This window comes from Podarcis liolepis, assembly GCF_965112155.1.
Source record: "Podarcis liolepis genome assembly, chromosome: 1".
Taxonomy (NCBI): Eukaryota; Metazoa; Chordata; class Lepidosauria; order Squamata; family Lacertidae; genus Podarcis; species Podarcis liolepis.
In genome coordinates, this window is record NC_139554.1 from 43288931 (window position 1) to 43313398 (window position 24468).

General features: G+C 44.9%; 1 long non-coding RNA gene across 1 annotated transcript; it reads right to left on the reverse strand.

Annotated features, from left to right (window-relative positions):
• Positions 1 to 14802: 14802 nt before the first annotated feature.
• Positions 14803 to 15688, reverse strand: LOC310704992. The gene is made up of 2 exons (XR_014525144.1): positions 15637 to 15688; positions 14803 to 15589 (listed from the first exon to the last, which is right to left on the reverse strand). It is a non-coding gene; the product is annotated as an uncharacterized lncRNA (long non-coding RNA).
• Positions 15689 to 24468: the final 8780 nt, after the last annotated feature.

A 24468-nucleotide genomic window follows, 5' to 3' on the forward strand; every position in this document is an offset into this window, starting at 1 on the left:
GCAGAAATGGCAGGGGAAAGTGCCCTGGGGTTTAATGCTGCTGCTGGTGGTGGTTTTACCTCCCCGTTTCTGGATGTTTCTCAGTAGTAGTAAATAATACAGCATGAGGTTTAGGACCGTCTTCACGCCAATCATGAGTGGCAAAGGCACTGCTAACTTGTTACTCATAAAAATCTCAGGATGTTGGCTAATTAGCGATAGGTTTACTACAGTTATTACGGCCCTTAAAGTAAGACAAATGTTAAGCATTATCTACCTGAGCTGCAGGAGTTGGATTGAAGCCCATGAAGCCAATGGAATGGAATGAGTTTAAATCTAAGTATTTTGTTATGTGGGTTGCTGTGCATTGTCTCTTCTAAAACAAAATCTTTCTTCAAAACAACCTGAAATTGCAAACCCAGTGGGTGGAGTTCAACGTCACACTATTAACAAACATTCTCTCTGTGTAAGCGTATCAGCTGGCCAAATGGAGTGATCCTCCCCCTGTGTGTTGCTCTGGGGTTCTCCTGAACACCCCCCCCCCCACCAGAGGAGGGGAAAGCCCTGTTGCAAGGGTGGAAGGATTAAGGTTAGGGCTGTCCTCTGATGGGGTTCATTAGGTGAATCCTGCCTATAATTCATAACACATCATTAAACAAGTCATAACAACTATTAATGAGCAGTCCTTATTGTGCTTTATTTTCAATGGTACACAGTTTTGTTTACCTTCTTAAAAACTCCGCTTGCCTCTTTTATTCTTTGCTTAGTAAAATCAGCTGAAAATCCTAATCAGTCTCCTTGACTACCATTTGAGGCAAACAATAATAAAGATGGGAGAAGCGAAAAGATCCCTCCCATCCCCAAACACTCACCCTGCAGAGCAAATTATGAAAAACAAGCCATTGACAAAAAGCAGAGCAGATGCTGCTGATTTGCAGCCCTTCCTTGGCAATGTGAAATAAACCCAACAGATGCTTCTCTTAATTGAACGCACGGATTACATACAGAGAAAGAGAGAGTCCAGCTTTAAACAAAAAACAGCTAAACAACAAAATAGTCAGGGAGCTCTCTCCACAGCTTAGCAAACAGGACTGAGACCCAAATCTGGCTTCTGAGTCTCAAGACAAAGCACAAAATCATATCAAGGAAGGACAGGGCTGAGAACTATGTCCATTGAACCCAGATGAAAAAGGATTTATATGTGAATCTGTATTCTGCGAAACAAACAAGAGCTCTAAAAGGGACCACTACCAACTAAGCATGAACTCCTAAGGAGATTAAAGAAAAAGAATGTAAAGTATTATTGCTTTAAAGTGAGATAACCTGTACACATCCAACTGCAGGATGAGACATCCCTGACTTTTCTCCCAAACCTACAAAGGTTGCTAGTACAGTGGTACCTCAGGTTAAAGACACTTCAGGTTACAGACTCCGCTAACCCAGAAATAGTACCTCAGGTTAAGAACTTTGCTTCAGGATGAGAACAGAAATTGCGCGGCAGCAGCGGGAGGCCCCATTAGCTAAAGTGGTACCTCAGGTTAAGAACAGTTTCAGGTTAAGAACAGACCTCCAGAACGCATTAAGTTCTTAACCCGAGGTACCACTGTACAGTAAAACCTTCACATGGGATAATTCTTAGCTAAACGGAAGGGACAGCTCAAGGATTTTTTTCTTTCTTTTAAGAAATCCACAGAAATTGAATTGCAGGATTATTTGGCCATGAGTTGAAGTTCAGGTGAGTGATATATGGCCATAAGTGAAATGAAGTAGGATTGTGTGCATTGTACAATGGCATAGTCTACTGCAGGCATGGCCAAACTTGGCCCTCTAGCTGTTTTGGGACTACAATTCCCATCATCCCTGACCACTGGTCCTGTTAGCTAGGGTTGAAGGGAGTTGTGGTCCAAAACAGCTGGAAGGCCAAGTTTGGCCACACTTGGTCTACTGTGAAGCCATTCGGTGTTAGTAATGACTCCAACTTCTTTTGCGTAGCTGGGGTCATAAATTAAAAAAAAACAATATACGGTAATAACTTTGCTCACAGTTTTGCTCATATAGGGGGGGAAACTGATTTTTGGCAGCTCTGTGTGTGAGAGAGGTAACCTGACCAGTTGTGTGGTGAACTAAATTTCTGCTTGGTATGGATGACGCCATCGTGTCTCTACATTGTCCCCATTATTTCTTATTCTTATATCCACCTTGGTTGGTCAATATATATTTGTTGTACATCAGAGAGAAGACTGTACATTTTGCTCCTAATCCAAACCCTAGCTCTGAATAAGTGTATGATTCTACAGCTCTTTGCCAAACTCTGTTTTCATCGCTGCGGGTTATTGTTTCATACGCAGCCTTTCTGGCAGTTCCCTCATTGCGAGAAGTGAGGCTACAGGGAACCAGACAGAGGGCCTTCTCGGTAGTGGCACCCGCCCTGTGGAACGCCCTCCCATCAGATGTCAAAGAGATAAATAATTACCTGACATTCAGAAGACATCTTAAGGCAGCCTTGTTCAGGGAAGTTTTTAATATGTAACGCTGTACTGTTTTTAACACTGATTGGGAGCCGCCCAGAGTGACTGGGGAAACTCAGCCAGATGGGCGGGGTATAAATAATAATAATAATAATAATAATAATAATAATAATAATAATAATAATAATAATAGTTGTTGTTGTTGTTGTTGTTGTTGTTGTTGTTGTGAGTCTGATGCAAATAAAATATATTTGTCCTGAGAGCTCTTAATTTTATTATGGTTGTATTTGATCAAATTGTACCTAGAGCAGATCCACCGAAATCTATAGTCTTAAGTTAGTTATGACCATTGATTTCTTTGCGTATGATGCAACATTATATAACCTCCCCTCAAACAAATCAAAATGAATGTTCAATAAATAGGTCTTCTGGACCAGAGGTAAGGAACCATTTTGGCTTTGCAGGCCAGATCCTTATTTGGCCCCACCTCTGCAGGGTGACACAGATGGCAGATGGGCAGGACAACCCAACTGTCAACCCCAGCAATGATGACATCAGATGACATCTGGGATAGCTCAGTCGGTATGGCATGAGGGTTGTGGGTTTGATCCCCACCTTGGGCATTTCCGCATTAGAAGGGGCTGGACTAGATGACACCCGTGGTCCCTTCCAGCTCTACAGTTCTGTGATTCTAGTGTGTGGAAATGTGTTGCTCTGCATGCCCATTCCAAGAGGAACTCGCGTCTTCATCACTCCATCCCGACCTCCCCAACAATGCTGCTCACTTCCCCAGCTTCACTTGCAAACTGGTGTCTTTTGTTTTGGTCTTTGCTCTTACAGCGAAAAACCCACAGGGCGTGGGCCAGGGTTTGTTTCCTAAAACAACCGTCTGCTTCTGCTTCTGCCAAAGGCAATTGTGTACACCACACACAAAACATCCCTTTGAACTGATCAATAAAACCAGCCCCTTCAAGTTAGGACTGCTCATTTTACCCCACTAATAGGCAGCCCTGCCCAGGAGGGTCTTGTTGTCCACCCACCCACCTTTTGCATGGCAGCACTTCCACATCAATACGACGAGCGCAACTGACGTCCACATCAATACCAGGAGTGCAGATAAGTGTTGTACGCTGCTATTAAGTGATTGTTTAGGTAAGTGGTGACTGTTAAGGATCAACCGCCAACAGAAAATTCCTATCTTGCCCCCTTTTGTCATTGGTAATTGGCAAAATACTTAGAAGGGCCAGCTTTCAAAACCATTGCCTCCAAATGCTAGGCCCAAATCAAGTTACCCTAGCAAGCCCTGCCCTGGAGGTTTGATCAGCCAGGAATCACAAAGCCACATTTTGCTTCTAAAAGCATCTGTCTCTCTCAAAAAAGATTTCCCCCCACCTCCCAGGGAGCTGAGTGTCAGATAGGCCTGCTGAGGGTATAAGATCCCAGATTACACAGCACACCCACCGAGTCTCCAGACAGAGGAGGAAACATTTCCTCCAAAGAGGAAAGGAACTTTAGGCTTCTCCAGACAACCTGTTTATCCAGCATTCAGTCTAAGTTACTTTCACAAAGCTAGTCTGGTCTTTACTGAGCATTTGTTCTCATTTGTTGGGGGAAGGCAGTTGTGTTATGTGACAATGAGCATTCAACTTGCATTCATCCTGATTTGCTTGCAGGGTATTTACACATCTTCCCATTACTCATTCATTCATCACATGCTTTTCAATGCATTTTCGAACCACATAAAGTCTGGGTTTTTTGTTTTTTTAAATGGACCTGTTGTGCTTGCTAGGGCAGAAATTTGCTTCAGATTTAATTTAAGGATCAGTCTTCTACCAGACATGACTTCTGATGTGTATCAGTAATACCAGCTCTCTGTATTTGGAGCTGGGGAGAAATTTGCCTCACAGATCTTAGCACATATCTGTGATATTTTCTCAAGACTACCATTCATTTGCATCCTTATTATTTTAAGTATAATTTTCAAAATAAGGCTAACAAAGGCAGCATTCCACTTTCCACTAGAATTCACATTCCAAGAAGTGTCCATTCATAATTTCTGTACAAACAGAAACAAAAACAAACAAAAGTCTAACAGTGCAATCCTATAGATGTCTGAAGGATTTACTCCTAGATATGTATAGGTATTGGATCACAACGTAAAACATTTATTATGGCAAGAGCGTTCAACATTCTTTGCTCTTGAAAACCTCTAGTTTGCTGTTATTTTTTGATTCTGCAACTCTGTATTGCTCCTGTTGCTTACCTGTTTTGTGTTTTGTTTTGTTTTGTTGGTATGTAACAAAAATAATCAATAAAAAGTTTTGGGGGAAAGAAAACCTCTCAGTTAATATCCCCATCCATAATAGGGACTTAGTATGGAATTTTGCAGTATGTTGGTATGAAAATCTAATATTGTAGGTTTATAGGTGAATTTCTAACAAATTATGCTAAGTAAGCATTTTTCTATGTTCTTCCCAGAACTTCCCAGAAAATAAAACACTCAAGCTGAAATAGTTGGAACCAAAACTGCACCTTCTTGGTGGCAGGGAATTCCCCTCCCCCCTTAAGCTTCAACCCAAAGCAAGGAGATCTCATTGTATTATAATCATTGCTTCCTGTTTGTTACCTAGTGACATCATTTCCTGTTTCCTGCCTGATTATATCCTTGCCAACTGTTTTTCTCAAGTATTAACCAACTTCCCACTCTCCCACCCCCTTTCTTGTTAAACAAAAATACCATAATAAATATCTCTGTAACCGGTGGTCCTGACAGAAGAGAGTGCAGCTCCTTCAGTTAACCATTCCATTGCCAGAATGTGTGGCAATCATAAACAAAAGTGGGTTAAACTGTTTACTTTTATTTATGACTGATGGCATGCTAAACTTTTGAGAAACATTGTAGGCCGTTGTACACCTTTGTTGCTGGGGCCGTAAGTAACACCTTTAAAAATAGTTTCTGGAAATCAGATTTGTATATATATACTGTAACATCCACAATTCTTGATAATCATTTTATTAAATAATATTTTATCAACTGCCTGCTTCTTTCCTGCACCAGCCAAGCACAACAATCTCATTAGTGCTTTTGTACTGTTATTTTTCCTGTGTACATTACATAGTGCAGAAGTCATTGGCGACTTAGCAAACTGTTTTTAAAAATCATCATAGACATTTCTTCCCCCAGCTTTTCTCCATGGAGCTCAAGCCTGTCTTCACTGGATTATCCCATTTCCTCCCTCGTAACAATTCTATGAAACAAGCAGACTTAGAGGCAGTGACTGGCTCAGGATCACCCAGTGACCTTCATGCCCAAGCAGTGATTTGCACCCAGGTCTCCCTGTTGACCGCAAGTTCAGCACATAACTACAGCAACATACATCCTCTTATGCAGTTTGAGAAATACAACTAGCTCACCCACGACGATTGCCCTTTTATCCATATCTACCACTACAAAATGCCATGTGACAACCTCCCCAGTTGTGCCGCATCCTATTTCTTTAGATTTTTTTAAAAAGTGGTGGGAGATCCTACATTGTGGATCTCCCACGTCAAATCTAGCTTGGCCCTAGAAAAGCACTTCAAAGGCTACTGCCGGCTTCCTTCTGTTTGTGTTCTATTTATTTCATTTATCAAATAAACCGGCTTGTGCCAATCCAGTCCGCATAAGCATAGAGGAGAGCGGAGGTTACGTCGTGCTATAAAGATGCAGGCTGGTTATGAACTTCCTGTTGATTTGGATTCTGAGTTACAAAGCCAAGGAACAACAAGCAACGACAACAACAGCACTCAAAGCTGTGCACAATGAAATCAATTTACTCTGCAAATGTGAACCAATAGAGGGCGCTCCAAGCACACCTGTGGAATCGCAGAAAGCCGCCTTGAACACAACACAGCATTTGTAGACCTTTTGTTATGGGAGAAAAACAAAGGGCATGTGCAGATTTGTGGCTTAAAATGCAGCAAGGTCATTTCCCTCTGCTGCGGTTGAAGTCACATTTTATGCTGCCGTACACACAATTATCTGATTACCCCCAGCTTAAGGGCAGCTTATGTTTTCAAACAGGATGGGAAATGGTTTGAAGGAAAACAGCAATATTTCTCAAGGAACTTCAAGATACCTACAGGTGGTGGCTAATATTATGTGTACTCTGCTTCAGACACCAGTGGTGGGGGTGTGCTGGAGCCGGCGGGAGCAGTAATGCCACTATTTCAGTGTACAAACTAACAAGGCCAGGAGAGGGGGTGGAGATGGCTTGCCATGCCTGTGACCAGTAAAAGTGTGACCAACACTCACAGGTGTTTTAAGACTACTATCTTCTTCAGAAACCCATAACACACACGAAAGAGCACATTAGCAGAAGAAGCAGGCCATCATGCTTGAAGCCAGAAGTGCAATGAACCCACACTGAGCCATAAAACCTTCCTAGCTCAGGCTCAACACATGCATCTTCTAACAGGCACTACTCACCTCTGCATTGCCTGCCCACCACAGCCCCATGTGGCTGCATTGCTAGCTATGTTATCAGACAGGGTGAATGTCAGGCTTCAGGGAATCACATCCCTCCCATGGTGCGCAGTCAAGAATTAGATAAACAAAAAGAGTTCTTACCAAGTCTTTTATTCAATATTCGCAGAGAGAGGCTTTGAAAAGTGCCTCTCTTGCAGTAATGGCGTTGCTCCGAATAAAGCCCCACCCCCTCCGTCTCTCCTATTATACGTCATCTCTATGTTGGATGATCTGTGCTTTCTGCCTCTGAGCTTTCTGTTCTCCTACTTTCCATGCCCGCCAGGTCCTGGGAGAGGGGGGATCTGGAATGCTTTCTAAAGACACTGGGTCTGTCAGCTGTCTCTCCCCGATGGTTCTTCTCCTTCTCCTTCTTCTTCTTCTTCTTCTTCTTCTTCTTCTTCTTCTTCTTCTTCCTCCTCTTCCTCTTCCAATATTTCCCAGCTTCTCCACTTTGCAGCCTCTGAACAGTGACCTTCTGTAAACCACTGTTCTAAATCTATACTGTCACCCGCTTCTCTGGGAAGTTCAGGAGGAGAGTGGGGTGATCTAGTCCCCAACAGTGAAGTGGCCACGGCAGCAGCAGAAGCTAAGGGGAAGTGTTAAGAGGACAGACTATACATAAAACTGCCTGATATTGTGCCCCCTTCCTCACTATTTATTTAAAGCACTTTAAACAGTTTCCTGCAAAGAATCCTGGGAACTGGGACCAGTTCAGGGGAGAAAAAGAGATCATCTCTAGCTTCCATAGGGTCCATCAACAAAGCGGGGCTGGCTCAGGGAGGGCAGCATGAGGAGGATGCAACAGCCATGCGCCCTTCGATCCCCTCGAGTTATACGAGGCAACAGCTATTGTGAATGACTTCATTTTGTTGTATGTGTTGGTTGTGACTCAGCCGTCACCTCTGTGTCTTTGTAAGCTTCCCCAATGTGGTGTGCTCTGAATGTTCGGGGCCACAACTCCCCATCAGCCTCAGCCAGCATGGCTAATGGTGAGGGATCATGGTAGTTGTAGTTCAAAAGATTTGGAAGGCCCCAGGTTGAGAAAGGCTGACTCTCCCTATGGAAGTTAGAGATGATCTGCTTTACTCCCCTGAACTGCTCAACCATTTTGGCTTATTGTGAATCTGAGATCAGGAGTGTTTGGTGCAGAAGGTTTCGTTCTGGAGCTGCTGTGCAAGAAGCTCTGAGCAAGAAAACAACCCTGGGCATCACCATTACAGCTGTTATCTCTTACTTTAAGAAAGGTTTAAAGCTTTATTGTTGTAATGGTGCCAATTCACTGGGTAGTAGCACACTGTCATCAAAGTAATTTAATAACTGCTTTAATGTGGGAAGTTATTACTATCAGGGTTACTATAATTAACTCTTTTTTCACTGGAAGTAACATATAATTGCAAAGAAGTGTATAATTAAGGGCACAGGTGCTTGTGAGAGGGACTCTCACAAAACAAGGCTGGAAGTGCTTGTCTGCAGACAAAGTGATGCCTTTATTCTAAAACAGTCACAATGCATCTTCTGCCCGAATCCAGAAACTGAAAATACAAACTGAAGAAAGGAAATGATTTATCAGGAAATTGGTGCATGCCCATAAGCAAGACAGCCAGTATTCTTTGAAATGGTTTGATCTAGCTGTTCAGATGCATATTTAATCCTGCTAAGCTACTTCACCCAGAAATATCCTGTGGCGATGCATTCCATAGGCTTGCTCAAGCCTGCTCAAAGGCAACATCCTCTGACGTGTTTTATCAGCACTATTGCCTTTGCTTCCAGCTGAATGGTACTGTTTCTCTTCCTATTGAATATGCTTAATATTGTTGTTCACAGCACACCCCATTCTCAGCGCAGTGAGAAATTCAGGGGGTGCTAGCACATACTTTGCACTTGGTTTCCTTGGTATGGAGGCTACCAGAGACTGTGGTGTCTTTGTGATATAGTTTTATTTACACACACACACACACCCCACACACCCCACATAAGATGAAAGGGTTCCCAGCATTAGCAACCCAACAGATTTTGCTCCCCCATGTGATTCCTAGGGGGCTTCACAAGGTCATGGCTGTGGTTTCAGCAGAGAACAAGGCAAGCCTCTGCATTTCCCATCTCCAGAGGAGAGCATAGCAGGCTGTTCTCCTACACCTGCTTTGACATGGCCTCTGGCTAGGTGAGGGGGAATGGCTTGCTCCCTGCTTCTGGAAGCAGCACTAGCCAGTCCTTCCTATGGCCACACACCTGTACTTGGCCAACTCTTTAGTCATGTAAAAAGATACTTAGCAGATGCGGCTAAGGTCATTAACTTCACAAAGAGACTGGTTTTGCAACTTCAGCTATTCCTTCTACTACAGAATCTCTAATTACAAATATAAAGCCACAGGTCTGGATGGGTCATAAAGAAAACACCCAGACTTTTTAACTTTTGTTTTTAAAAAACAAAAAATTAAAAAAATCAGAATTTAATTTTAAATTTCAGAATTAAAAAAAAAAATTCAGAAGAAACAAGGGGAAATGTAAAGCAGAAAGCTGACTAAAGGTAAAGGTAAAGGTAAAGGGACCCCTGACCATTAGGTCCAGTCGTGACCAACTCTGGGGTTGCGGCGCTCATCTCACTTTATTGGCCGAGGGAGCCAGCGTTTGTCCGCAGACAGCTTCCGGGTCATGTGGCCAGCATGACTAAGCCGCTTCTGGCGAACCAGAGCAGCGCACGGAAACACCATTTACTTTTCCACTGGAGCGGTACCTATTTATCCACTTGAACTTTGACGTGCTTTCGAACTGCTAGGTTGGCAGGAGCTGGGACCGAGCAACGGGAGCTCACTCTGTCGCAGGGATTCGAACCACCGACCTTCTGATCGGCAAGTCTTAGGCTCTGTGGTTTAACCCACAGCGCCACCCGCATCCCAGAAAACTGACTGGGCCATATTAAATGACTATATCCAAGTCTCTGATAGAAGGAATCCCCAAGTTCCATTGCTACTAAGTCTCTGCCGTGCAATAAGGGTAACGCTCATGTTCCTACAGCCATTTTAAAAATATACATTATGACTTACTAGCACAGTGCCACTTGGATACTTTCATTTCCTTCTTGGCACATTCTATTAACTTAACCGTTGCATAATTACATAGTACGGCAATTACATGCTCGATTTGTGACTTCAGTGTTCCAATTATGAAACAATTGCCCAATCTTTCCCTCTCTCTGGTATTCTGTGATAGTACTAACCACCCCATATCAGTGTACGCCCAGACAACACCCACACTTCCGCTAAATAAATGATGATGGTACTACTACTACTGATGATGATGATAATCTTCCTTCAACTTAACCTACCTTGCGAGGCCAGAATTAGGAGAGAATGTCTGTACACTGCCCTGAGCTCCTTTGGAAAGGCAGGATAAAAAATAAAAATAAATGGAGGCTAATGCCATAATTACAGAGTGATTCAGAAAGATTCAGGGCAGATAAAATAAAGCACTTCCTCACACAGTACATAGTTAAACTATGGAACTCGCTTCCACAGGAGGAAGTGAGGGCCGCCAACTTGGATTGATTTAAAAGAGGATTAGACAAATTCATGGAGGATGAGGCTATCAGTGGCTACTAGCTTGGATGGCTATGCTCTGCCTCCACAACTGGAATACCAATTGCTAGAAACCACAGGAAGGGAGAGTACTCTCCTGCCTGGGTCCCGCTTGTGGGTTTCCCACAGGCATTTGGTTGGCCACTGTGAGAACAGAATTTATACCCCGCCCATCTGGCTGAGTTTCCCCAGCCACTCTGGGTGGCCTCCAACAAGATATTAAAATAAAATAGTGCATCAAACAGTAAAAGATTCAGATATCTTCTAAAAGTCTGGTAGTTGTTTTTTCCTTTGACATCTAGTGGGAGGGTGTTCCACAGGGCGGGTGCCTCTACCGAGAAGGCCCTCTGCCTGGTTCCCTGTAACTTGGCTTCTCACAGTGAGGGAACCGCCAGGAGGCCCTCGGAGCTGGACCTCAGTATCCGGGCAGAACGATGGGGGGTGGAGATGCTTCTTCAGGTATACTGGACGGAGGCCGTTTAGGGCTTTAAAGGTCAGCACCAACACTTTGAATTGCGGGACTTCCGGGTTGGCGCGATCTGGAAATGGCGGATTCCCTCCGAGCTGCGGAGGGAATCGGCTCAACTGAGGACGGGTCTTGCCGCGCCGGCGACGCGGGGACCCTTAAAAACCGCAGGCGCTGAAGCCTGCGGACTGAAGACTCGGTGGGCACCTTTAGCGCCCCCCCGATCCACGAAGAGCCTTTTTAAAGGCTGCGGAGAGGATACGGAGGGTGGCGTGGCGCTGAGAGTCGATCGCTACCTCGGTTGAGCGAAGCCGCGAGCCATGACCAGAGAGCGCTGACTCCCTTCCTTGAAATTCGGACTGAAAAGAACAACCCGTGAGTAAGACGAAATTGGACTTTAAGAATTTTATCCCGTGAATTTGAGACGACCGGGGGGGTGTGCTAAAAGGAAGTCCGCACCCCCCCTCTTGCAGACGATCTAAAGCAACGATATAAGAACTAAGCTGGAGAGCCTACCCTTTGTGGGGTGAGTTAAAAAAAAGACATTAACTTCCAAGATTTGGCAAAAAGAAATTTTGAGCTGGAGAGTGGAGTTTTGGAAGCTTTCTTTTTGTTGTAAACAACCCCCCCTCCCGGGCCCGGGAGCGTCCTGTTTTTGAGCTTGTGGAAGAGGTGCGGAGTTTGACAGCTGTCAAAGCTGTCAAACGGACAGTTTAGAGCGGAAAAATTGTCATTTAAGATCCCTCTGGACTAAAATGAGTTACAACTGAACTAAAATTGTTGGAAACAAAGTAACAACAATAAGTTAGAGGATTGTTGGAGAAAGATTACCAAGTAACCAGATTCCCTCTAGGGGGAACTCTGTGAAATTACAATGGCTGTGGATGGAAAGTTACTAGTGGAAATCGAAAGAATGTTTCATTTGGTGGGAATCTTACAAGAGCAGAGTCTGGTTATGAATAAACAACTCATGACCTTGACTTCTGGAACAAGCAGCTCTGCTGAATGTATTGAGGACCTGAATGAGAAAGAATCCACAGCTGAATCGGAAATGATATCTAAAGAAGTGGAAGAGACTAAACAAGAAAAAGAGAAAGTAAAGTTGGAAAGTACCAACCAGAAGCTGACATCTGTGGAATATAAGCAAGGAGACTTTTGGATTACATCTACCACAAATCTGCGAAAGATGCAAAAGACGAAGGAGGAGGCCCCGGGAGTTTATGGAATACAGGAACTTAAAATAAAGAAATATGATTGGGGCCTCCACTTTGACTCTGACTCTGAAGATGCAGGCCTTGTGGAAATTTTCCAGCAGCTGTTTCCAAATGTCCTTGTGGGAAGAGAATATGGTTGGATGGTGATAGAACTCTTTCGAGATTTGACGACCGACATAAAGGATTACCAACAAGACCGGCGGAGAGGGACTGAAAGAGACTTGAAAGCCTCGGACGTGAGGAACCCAGGCTAAGAACTGCTATTTTGGACATGAATTGGGAAGGGACGAAAACCGGGGATGGGAGGGAGGGAAGAATAGAATTTTAAAAACACTCAAGACCTTTGGGTTCAGATAATATGACCTTTATCTAAGACAAAATGGGAAATCGATGGAAGGGAATTTGAGTCCAACTTAGAAAAAATTTATTTTTCATTATAAAAGAGGTAATATTAAGATGGTTAAGAGGAGAAATACCAATTTGCTGACACAATTCTGGGAATTGGGATGCATGAAGGGGGGTGGGGGGAAGTCAGGGAACAAGGTTAGGAAAGTAGGATTTTCTGAAATTATACATGTTTTTGTCTTTTGTCTTTTCTGTGTGTATTTTGTCTTTATAAAAGGTGAAAAACCAATAAAAAATTTATTAAAAAAAACAACAACACTTTGAATTGCTCTCAGAAACGTACCGGGAGCCAATGTAGGTCTTTCAAGACCAGTGTTATATGGTCTCGGTGGCCGCTCCCAGTCACCAGTCTAGCTGCTGAATTCTGGATTAGTTGTAATTTCCGGGTCACCTTCAAAGGTAGCCCCACACAGAGCACATTGCAGTAGTCCAAGCAAGAGATAACTAGAGCATGCACCACTCTGGCGAGACAGTCCATGGGCAGGTAGGGTCTCAGCCTGTGTACCAGATGGAGCTGGTAGACAGCTGCCCTGGACACAGAATTGACCTGTGCCTCCATTGACTCCCAGGATTGCGCTCCTGGTCCTTCAGGGGCACATTTACCCCATTCAGGGCCATTCTTATGTTCTTATGATAATATGATCAAGTAGGAAGTAGTCTGATGATTCTCACGAGAAGAGTTATGAGTAACACATCTACTACGCAGCTCCAGTTCCCACAAAAGCATGCTGTGTAAAGGATAATTGACATTTAATCCCTGGTAATCTGCAACAAATTAAAACGTTGCTTGGTGAATTTTAGGTAGATATCAGAGGTTTTATCCACTTTCCATTGATAACAGAGCTGGAATGAGAAGGGCTATTTAATTCATCTTGCCATGTGTCCGACCCATCTCTATGAAAAGTGCCAAGCAGAAACTACAAGGCAGGAGTCTGCTTAGATAGGGCAGCCCTGGCGCCTCACGATGGAGAAAGTGATATAAATTTAAAATGGACCTGTTCAAGTCTAGTGTGAACTAGAACAAACAGAGATCAAACCCACCCTTGAAAACTGAAGGCACACTGCGGGTCATGTGGCTCTCAGGCACTCTCTTACAAGCAAACTGCAAGTATTACTGTGCTTTTGAAGCTCGCAGAACAATGGGTACAATAGGGCCAGATGCTGGAGACAGGGAGACCAAATGACAAGCCTCTTGCTTGCTTAAAAAGCAAGATGCAAGAGTTTACTTCTGTCCCACAAAGGCCCAGCAGCTTTACAAAACTTGTGACTGTCCCAATACTCCTCCCTTGGCAGTCTTCTTGGGAAGCCATTTTGTCTCTAAGTCACCACTAATGCTTCACTTCCAAGGTCACAGCATCCATCAGAGGAACTGGCTGATGTAACAGTCTGATTCTGGGATGTGGTTTTTATGTAACATGAGAGGAGGTTATTCCCCAAAGCAAGCGAAGCCAACTAGTTGGAACCGAGCCAGAGATGCTTCCGTTGGCCGCAAGGACCATCTCAATGACTCTTTTACCTGAAATTATCATCTTACTATTTATGTCACTGGGACTGTTTCTGAGGTGAACTCTGACTCATAAAAAGATGATCTTCCCCCTCAGGGGCTAACGCTTCCCTTTCTCTCCAGGTATGCACCCTGTGATGAACATTATGTAATAATTATGCGTAATAATCTATGTCACGCTCACAAAATGACTCCTCTTTCTCTATATGAGCAACTACCTATCAGTTCCTTTACTGTTCACATACATTTACCCCCACAGAAACAGTTCCTAGCCAATCTCCACTTTCCACGATGATGTAATAGCAATGTACTGCCTTTGGGGAGCTGAAACTTAAATCACACATTTCTGGTAGCAAATTGCCTTAGTAGTGAAAATTAGATGACGCTCAGATCTGATGATACCCGAGACATTGATGATGCAGTGGTCATAGTGGTAATGTTTAAGTGGTTCATAAGTGCTTGAAGAAGGGGAAGTACCGTAATTGTAATTGGGAGCTGCTTAAAAAAATGAGCTGTGGGCCACAAAGTCCCTGGTTAACATTTTACCACAGCCATGAAAGTCCAGAGTGGCTTTTAGATAGGGCACTCTCTCTCTAAGTGTCCACTGCCTATATCTGCATTTTAAGATAACAACAGTAGCCAACTTCACTGGGTTGTTTTGGGAATTAGTGAGCTGACAGACGCTAGCTGCTATTTATTTATTTAAAACGTTTCTATACCACCTACAGCAAAACCAATTTCCAGGACGGTGTTCAACAAGACAAGCAATAAATTAATTTGAAGCACTGCTGTACAGTACAATAAAACACAAATGTTTGTAGCTGTAGTAAACGAGAACAGGTCAAAAATTACAAAGCACCCTGGGGAATTAAAATGCCTGGGTAAATAATGATGTCTTAACCTGGTGCCAAAAAGATTGTAAAGATTACACCCCTTTAGGGAAGATATAACAAAGCCAGGGTGTCAGTCCTGAGAAAGCCTTCTCTCTCTGCAGTTACATAATGCACTTCTAAGAGGGAAGGCTACCTCATTACTAAACATCAATACCGCTGACAAATGACAAGGTGACATCAAGGATGACTATTTGTGGCTGGGTTTCTCACTAAGAGTGCTGAGATGCCCTCAGAAAAGGTACCCAGCAGAGAGAGCAGATAAGTGCTTGCCACCTGGAGAGGCCCAGTGTACAACTGACATCAACAATGCTAAACATCTTGCTTATTTCGCTCCCCCTCTGGCTGTGTACACACTGACATTTACTCTGGCTCCAGTCCACTCCTGCTGTCTGTTTTTGAATTCATGTACACACAAACTTGCCCAGGATCCAGAGCCATCTCATGGTTTCTGGAAAAAGACTGTGTTTTGATGTAGTTTCCTTGAAGCCAGCTTCAGGCCAACTTGAGCATGATATGCTTATTCAACTGATACTGAATCCCAGGTCGAAACAAAATAAAAAAATTCCTTCCAGTAGCACCTTAGAGACCAACTAAGTCTCTAAGCACCTTAAAGCACCAGTAGCACCTTAGAGACCAACTAAGTCTCTAAGGTGCTACTGGAAGGATTTTTATTATTATTATTTTATTTAAATTTATTATTATCATTATTTTGTTTCGGCTATGGCAAACCAACACGGCTACCTACCTGTAACTGAATCCCAGGTGTGTACATTTGCACAACCTTCCATTCTGTCCAGATTATCGGGGGGGGGATTATCAGGGGGTGGACACAACGGCAGGGAAACCAACAAGGTATTTCCATTGGGTGATGAAATGGGCAAATAGCAGGTGATTTCAATACACCTCAACCCATGCTGAGGGGTATAGTGATGGGCAAATCAGACTTGAAATGCAGCAAGAAAAAACCTCAGCGCATTTTAAACCGGTAATGTCTACACAGCCAGCCTCTCCTTCCCTCTTAAGGCTGAATACACACCATACATTTGAAGCATTTATAAAGTACATTTTCCCCTGCGCCCAGAGAATAATCCTGTGAAGTGTAGTTTGCTAAGGGTGCTGGGAATTGTAGCTCTGCAAAGGAGAGCACACTTCAAAGTGTTGGTGCTGACCTTTAAAGCCCTAAACGGCCTCGGCCCTGTATACCTGAAGGAACGTCTCCACCCCCATCAGACACCTCTACTGGACACTGAGATCCAGTGCCGAGGGCCTTCTGGCAGTTCCCTCATTGCAAGAAGTGAGGTTACAGGGAACCAGACAGAGGGCCTTCTCGGTACTGGCACCCGCCCTGTGGAACGCCCTCCCTTCAGATGTGAAGGAAATAAGCAGCTATCTTCTCTTTAAAAGACATCTGAAGGCAGCCCTGTTTAGGGAAGTTTTTAATATTTAATGCTGTATCGTTTTTAACACTTGATTGCAAGCCGCCCAGAGTGGCTGGGGAAACTCAGCCAGATGGGCAGGGTATAAATAATAAATTATATTATTATTATTACTATTATTATAAGTTACTTTTGCTGGGATTCTTGTGGGGTGTGTGTGTCTTAAATGCATGGTGTGTACACATCCTAAACAGTTGTACTGAGGGAAAAGAATTATCAAAGCAAAAGAATGGCTTTGCCACAAAGATCAGGAAGTGAGAAAAAGGGTTATTTACTTAACAGTAAGCTATGAGTAACTGAAGGCTGGAACTGGTTTCAAAACAGCCTGCTACAGCAGCTGAGAAAGAGGGAACATCCATTATCACCCTGCGGGGAGGTGGAGTCCTGGAAAAACTGAGTGTACATCGGATTGTAGCAGCTCCTGAGGAGCAGAAGGTTGGCTCAGCTGGATTCGGAGCAGGGTACTTTTGGGTCCTAAAACTGTCAGGGCCTGCAGCATGATGCAATCCTGACACCGCTATGTCACCTGCACCCAGTGAGGAGCACAATTATACTACGCTCGGAAAACACATTCCAGAAGGATGGTTATATAATGCCATGACTATTCTTCGTTCATGTTGTGACTCTCATATTCCATTATGAGTTGTATAGCTACTTTAGCCAACATCTTCCAGCATGTGAGTCTGATGGTGGAGTGCGGGGTAGGGGTTGCCAGCTGTCCAGGAAAGCAACAACACAAGCAGCCTGGCCTCCTCTTGGCCTTAAACAGAGGTGCAGAAAACAGCAGATAAAGATTTTAGCAGCACGGAGAAGAAGTGGGCACTTTCATAGCCAATGCATGAGGGGAGAAATCTGCCCCCAACCTCCATTTGAAGAGCAGAACTTTGATAGCCAAGCCTTGCATGCAGACTGTACTGCTCTGCTCTGTATCTCAATTTTAGGGTGGCGGTAGGGAGGCACAAATGGGACGCGGGTGGCGCTGTGGGTTAAACCACAGAGCCTAGGACTTGCCAATCAGAAGGTCAGCGGTTCAAATCCCTGCGAAGGGGTGAGCTCCCGTTGCTCAGTCCCTGCTCCTGCCAACCTAGCAGTTTGAAAGCACATCAAAGTGCAAGTAGATAAATAGGTACCGCTCCGGCAGGAAGGTAAACGATGTTTCCGTGTGCTGCTCCGGTTCGCCAGAAGCAGCTTAGTCATGCTGGCCACATGACCCGGAAGCTGTACGCCGGCTCCCTCGGCCAATAAAGTGAGATGAGCGCCGCAACCCCAGAGTCGGCCATGACTGGACAATGGTCAGGGGTCCCTTTACCTTTACCTTTAGGGAGGCACAAAGCTGTCACCTTCCCTTGCATGTTAGCCACATATTAGTCCAAATACCTCCACTTTTGGAGGCTGTGTGCTGCTGAATGCTGCTGGTTGGCCACTGTGAGAACAGGATGCTGGACTCGATGGGCAGCATCCAGCAGGCTCTTCTCTTAGGTTATCCTCCCTGGGAAGCAAGGCTGGGCAGTTTGTATGGAGGTCCTGGACTGCCCAGATGACAAGATTCCCCTCTCAACATTGGTGATGTGGTCCAAAGGTGAGCAGAGCAATACTTTTGCACTAGCTCGGCTGCAGGAGTCCAACCGTCTTAGGGACTCCACTACCATTTTGTGTAGGGTTTACTCCTTAGTCTTAGCAAGGCAGTGAAGATTTAGAATCAGAGTTTTCCATCTCCTAGATAGGCTACCTTCCCATCCTGCATGCATATCTCAGTAAAGATAGGACAAGCACATGTTTAGCCACAGTTGGCACACTGGTTATGTCCGCTATCATTTTTCCTGGGGAGTTGATTGCAGAGCTCAGTTTCTTTGAAGCCACTTACTCTAGAGCGCCACACCCTAATACAGGTTTTAGGAGGTGCTCTTGCCCTGTACAAAACACCCAGGTGGACACATCTAGATTTCATCATGCTCCATCTCAATATTATTAAGTTCAGGTGGCAATAATATTTGAAAAGGCAGTTTCCTTTATTCCAGGACACTCTGGTACCAGCAGACTATGTGACCCTTGTTGCTTCTGCAATCGTCCTTGGTGTCTGGGCAGCTGTGCAGTGGGCCAATTTATGCAGAAGCCTCTGGTGCTGAAATAGGATCTCCAATCTCCAAGACCAGTGTCAGGTTTCTGTGTGCAAGATGTAGTCAAGGATTTGTCCCTGCTGCTCCTCTTTGCCCTACCTTTTGCTAATTCTCACAGTCCTTAATTAACCTTTCCCACTGAGGACCAGTGATCAAGCAAGAACAGAAGTGAAGCAAACCCTCACATAGGATAGGAACCTCAGCCTGAAGGCAGTGAAATGCTGTCTCCAAGCTTTTTATTCCTCTCCTGGTAAAACGGCATTGTTTGTGATGCTTTCACAAGAAACCTGCTCAGACAGCAGAAGGGAGAGAGATCCAATCGGGGTACTAAAACCAGAACTTGTCTTGGTGGCCCTTCAGACATTCATGGACTACTGCCCAACCTTGCCAGATGCTGGGAACACCCCTGCCAATCCATGAAGCTCAGTCCTGGGAATGAGTTGTCCAGGGTGATCTTGTTGCTCCATTAGCTCAATTCAACCATCTGGGGAAAAAAGGGAACAAGCTCTGCTAGTTCATCATGCAATTAGGAATCCTTTTCCTGAGTTTTATTCATTTGGGGAAGCACAGAAAATTGGGAAGCCAGGGCTCTGCCTCTGAGGCCATGCTCCCCAAACCGTCCAAAATGCAGCAAGGGCTTATTTTCATGGTACATAAATAATATCTTTCAGATAGGTGCCAATGCTGACCATGTTTGTGCTGCTGTTAGTTGGTTAGTATTCTCACCCTCCAAGAAGCATAGGGCTCTGCCAGAAGTCCTGTTTATTGAACATCCATGCTTATTTGCTTGCACAAAGCTTACGCCATGTCCAGTCTATTGAACATTTGTCTGATTTGTTTACTGAGGCTGGGGAGTGTCATATGACAATGAGCATTCATTTCGATGTACTTGCACTGTATTTCTACATCTTCCTATAAATCATTTGTTTATCCCACACCTTTCAGGAGATTGGCTTGTCACTTTCCAAACCACAAAAAATCCATTTATTTATTCGCTGGATTTGGATTTGTTATGCTAGGGTGACAGAGCACTTTCGCCCACTTTAATTGCACAAACCTACATTTCCGGGATACATTTGAATCCCTCCTGCAAACTAGTGACATTCTGGAGACACTGACAGTGTGGGAGGAGTTAGGTTGTTTCTCACAATGATGCTGTGAATATTAATCTGGGAGGATAGTGAGTGGCCCAAGGTCACTCTGTGAGCATTATGGGTAAAGAGAGATTTTCACCCTCCTCTCCCTGATCCAGCACCCAATTCTGTAGGATGTCAGCAAAAACAAAAATATCTGACATGCCTTGCTGACAGCTTCTTCTTTCAAGAAGTGTAAAATGTTGAGGGGGATCTGCTGTCTTTGATTTGACCTTAACCAAGAGGGCACAGTTATGTAGCAATGTAGCATGAACTTTGGGGAAAGTAATGCTGGAATTCATGATCTTCTGGAATGGTAAATGTGAGCGAAGTCAAACACGTACCTTGGATTTCCAGAAAGTAGTAGTGGCCCTGGTAACTAAGCTAGAAGAGAGTAGGATAGTGGTAACCAAGCTAAACTGAATATCTTAAATCAAGGATGCCTAATGTCATGTCCTCCAGGTGAGGTTGGGCTACAACTCCCATCATCTCTGACCATTGGCAATGCTGCCTAGAGCTGGCAGGAGCTGCTGAGACACTCTCTGCAAAATACGATGCATCTAAGCATCTATTTCAGGGCAGTATAATATCATGTTAGGCAGGCTTGTAAAAAGCCACTCACCCACTTGCCTGTGGCTTCAGGTGACCAGACAAGGCAGTTTTTTAAAAAAATTAGCTTGTTCTTTATTTAACTTTCTGAACACATGCCAACAATTACTAACAGGCATGTGTCAGCAAGCAGTCTAGACAAGATGTTGTGGCTTGGTAGCACCTGAAGACACACAAAGGCATATGTAAGGACAGGCAACTGGCAGCCCAGGGGTTAAAGCTGGCTGGTTTCCATTTGAAGGCATGATAGTCTCCCTCATTCCATTTTATCCACCGCAAATGCTTTTTTCCATGCAAGAGAAGATGCAAGCAAGGAGCTCTCTAGCCCAGGGGTCAGCAAACTTTTTCAGCAGGGGGCCGGTCCACTGTCCCTCAGACCTTGTGGGGGGCCGGACTATATTTTTTTTGGGGGGAATGAACAAATTCCTATGCCCCACAAATAACCCAGAGACGCATTTTAAATAAAAGGGCACATTCTACTCATGTAAAAACACACTGATTCCTGGACTGTCGACGGGCCGGATTTAGAAGGCAATTGGGCCTGATTCGGCCCCCGGGCCTTAGTTTGCCTACCCATGCTCTAGCCCATATCTCTGATACAAAGAGCAAGTGAGAATATGGCCAAGCCCTCACCTTCTTGTGTGCATAGCCATTGAATGAGGATGAGCTCACACATTGCACTCACAGTACTGTTGCCTCTGCAAAACCACTCCCCGCCGTGATCTCCAATACTACATGGAAAGCGGACCCAAGCGCCAGCCACAGAGGTGCATCCAACGTCTGTGTCTCACTTTCCAATTAGGCCTCTTTCAAGTTGGAAAGGATCCACATGATACCTGTTTCTACATGTTACAAAGCAATCTGGAAACTCATGATGGATTGCAGAGCTGATGTATAGGCTGCACACAAAGAGCTTGTTCAAGCCTCCTCCTCCTTTCCTCAGAATGTGAACAACAACATTTAGAGTCCTCTGCTTATTCTCCTCACTTGCTGCCTCCCATACAGAAACCAGGACACAGGCTGATGGGTGGAGAGGAAGGAGAAGCAGAGCCTCTGTCCCACATTGGAAAGCCCTCTCCCTGGCCTCAGCTCATGCAGAAGCGAGTCAATCCGCAGTGGAACTCAATTTGCTAGCCTCCAGACCCTTCTGAACAAAAAATGCTGCCCCTGACAGACCCTCCAGGTATCCCTATGTTCCAGGGACGTCCCTAATTTAGAGAAGCTGCCCTGCTTTCTGATTTGATCCTGGAATGTCCCACTTTTCCTTAGAATCAGAGGCGGAGGAAGGGGGGTGCAGTGGGGGCAGACCACCCTGGGCGCCTTCGCTGAGGGGGGGTGACATTTGGCACACCGCCTGCCCACGACTCCCAAGCCTATCCCGAGCCGTCGGGGGAAAGGGGGAGCTGTGCCGCTTTGCCGGCAGCATTCCCCCCTTCCCCCTTTGTTTTGACAGCTGGGGAAGGCTTGGGAGTCGTGGGCAGGTGGCGCACCGAATGTCCGCCATTGGCAGCTCGCTCCGCCCTTGTGTGTGGCTTACTCCACCCCTGGCTGCAGGGTAAGCGTGTCGCTCTGTGCACCCGAGCAGCTATCCCGCGCCTGGAAGGGCACCCTCTGCTCCCCGTGCCCCTTGGGAGCACACACGCCCTGGGCAGCGCAGGCATATGCTCTGCCGCTGCTTAAAGGGACCCCTGAACATTCTGATGTGGCACTCTGGGGTTGCGGCGCTCATCTTGCTTTACTAGCTGAGGGAGCCTGCATACAGCTTCTGGGTCATGTGGCCAGCATAACTAAGCTGCTTCTGGTGAACCAGAGCAGCGCACGGAAACACTGTTTACCTTCCCACTGGAGTGGTACCTATTTATCTACTTGCACTTTGACATGCTTTCGAACTGCTAGGTTGGCAGGAGCAGGGACCGAGCAACGGGAGCTCACCCCGTCGTGGGGATTCGAACCGTCAACCTTCTGATCGGCAAGCCCTAGGCTCTGTGGTTTAACCCACAACGCCACCCATGTCTTAGGATGTCCCTATTTTCATTGGAGAAATGTTGGAGGGTATGGAGTTATCCAACCCCCCAAACTGTCTGAAGGCAATCCTGTTCAGGGAAGATTTTTAATGTTTAATGTTTTATTATGTTTTTATATACAGTATGTTGGAAGCTGCCTAGAGTGGCTGGGGCAACCCATTAAGATGTGTGGGTTATCAATAGTAAAATTATCATTATACAATGGGATGTCCCTGTTTTCATCGGAGAAATGTAGGAGGGTATGCCCTGATCAAAGCTACTTGACATCCCCTGGCCCCAGAATTACATATGTACTTTATTATGCTGTCCTTTGGAGGGGAGACCATGACAAGCAGAAAACAAAATCATTCCCATTTATACTATGGTTCTGGGTACAGTGGTACCTCAGGCTAAGTACTTAATTCGTTCTGGAGGTCTGTTCTTAACCTGAAACTGTTCTTAACCTGAAGCACCACTTTAGCTGCACGATTTCTGTTCTCATCCTGAAGCAAAGTTCTTAACCCAAGGTAATAGGTCTGGGTTAGCAGAGTCTGTAACCTGAAGTGTATGTAACCTGAAGCGTATGTAACTCAAGGTACCACTGTACTTCCATACGTAACTTTTATAACACTATCTGTATCGTGTGTTCAGTGTTTTGTTTTAGGATCCACACATCTTTACTGTTTTATTATTCAAGTTTATTTCCCTCATCATCCTCTTTTTTCCCATACTGTACTGATGGGCAGTGGCTCTCTGGGGTTTCAGACAGGAAGTGTTTCACAGTAATACCTGGAGACACACCTTTGTTGTGGGTCCTCCTCACCTCCTTGCAAGCGGTAGGGCGGGGCGGGGGAAGGTGACTTTTGCAACAGGAAAATAAACATCTGCCTTGCTTTGTCTGGTTCCATCCATTCTTAGGGGAATCCCTTGATGGGAGCTGGGCTGTAAAAGCCAACCCCAAACTTTTCGTATAACAATTACAATAGTGTGGAAGGTCCATTGCAGTTCCACAACAAAAAAGATTGCTGGGGCAAGGGGAATGGCAAATGCAATATTGGATTATGATGATGATGATTAACTGAAGAATGGGTAAACCGGGGGTCGGCAACCTAAGGCCCACGGGGGTCGTTTTACCAGCCAATGAGCTGCCCCTGAACCGAGCTACCCGCTCGGCAAGTCCCTGCGCACTGCGCTAAACCGGCGCAGCACAGCACCAGGACTCGCTTTCGTGGCACCGGAAATCACGTCTGCGTGGATGCAGACGCCAAAAATCGCACCCGCCTGCAATCCAACGCACAGAGGGGGCTCCGCGGCAGTGAACCAGCCCAGGCAAGATAAGCCTTGCCGACCCCTGGGGTAAACCAAGGAGTGCACAGAGGCTTCGATGCCTAGCCGGCCATGCCTGTGATCATGGCTATACAGTAGTACCTTGGTTCTCAAACACCTTGGTACTCAAACGCCTTGGTTTCCAAATGCCAAAAACCTGGAAGTGTTCCAGTTTTCAAATGTTTTTCGGACGCTGAATGTCCGATGCAGCTGTTGGGCGCCAATCAGAAGCTGTGGCTTGGTTTTCAAACATTTCGGAAGTCAAACGGACTTCCGGAATGGATTAAGTTTGGCGCTTTTGTTTTTGCTATTTATTTTGCGTTTTTTGTTTTTGAGGCTTTTTTGGTTAATTTGTTTTTGTGACTGTGTGGAACCCAGTTCAGCTACTGATGGATGGATGGATGGATGGATTGTGTGACTGCAGAGATGGATAAAAGCCCCCCATCCAAACAATGACTATCATCAGTGCAGGTAAGAAAAAAAATAATTTTAATTTTTATCATCTACAATACTGTCTTATTTATTTTATAGTACAGTACATTGATTATTGCTTTCATTTTATGTATAATGGTCTCATTAGATAGTAAAATTCATGTTAAATTGCTGTTTTAGGGGTTGTTTTTAAAAGTCAGGAATGGATTAATCCGTTTTGCATTACTTTCTATGGGAAAGTGCCCCTTGGTTTTGGAACGCTTTGGTTTTGAAATGGACTTCCGGAATGGATTAAGTCTGAGAACCAAGGTACCACTGTAAATCATTCTGAGTCATGAATTTCAGCACTATAAAGAGTTTCGATTCACAAACTAGAAAGAAGAAATGGTTCTGTTTGTTTT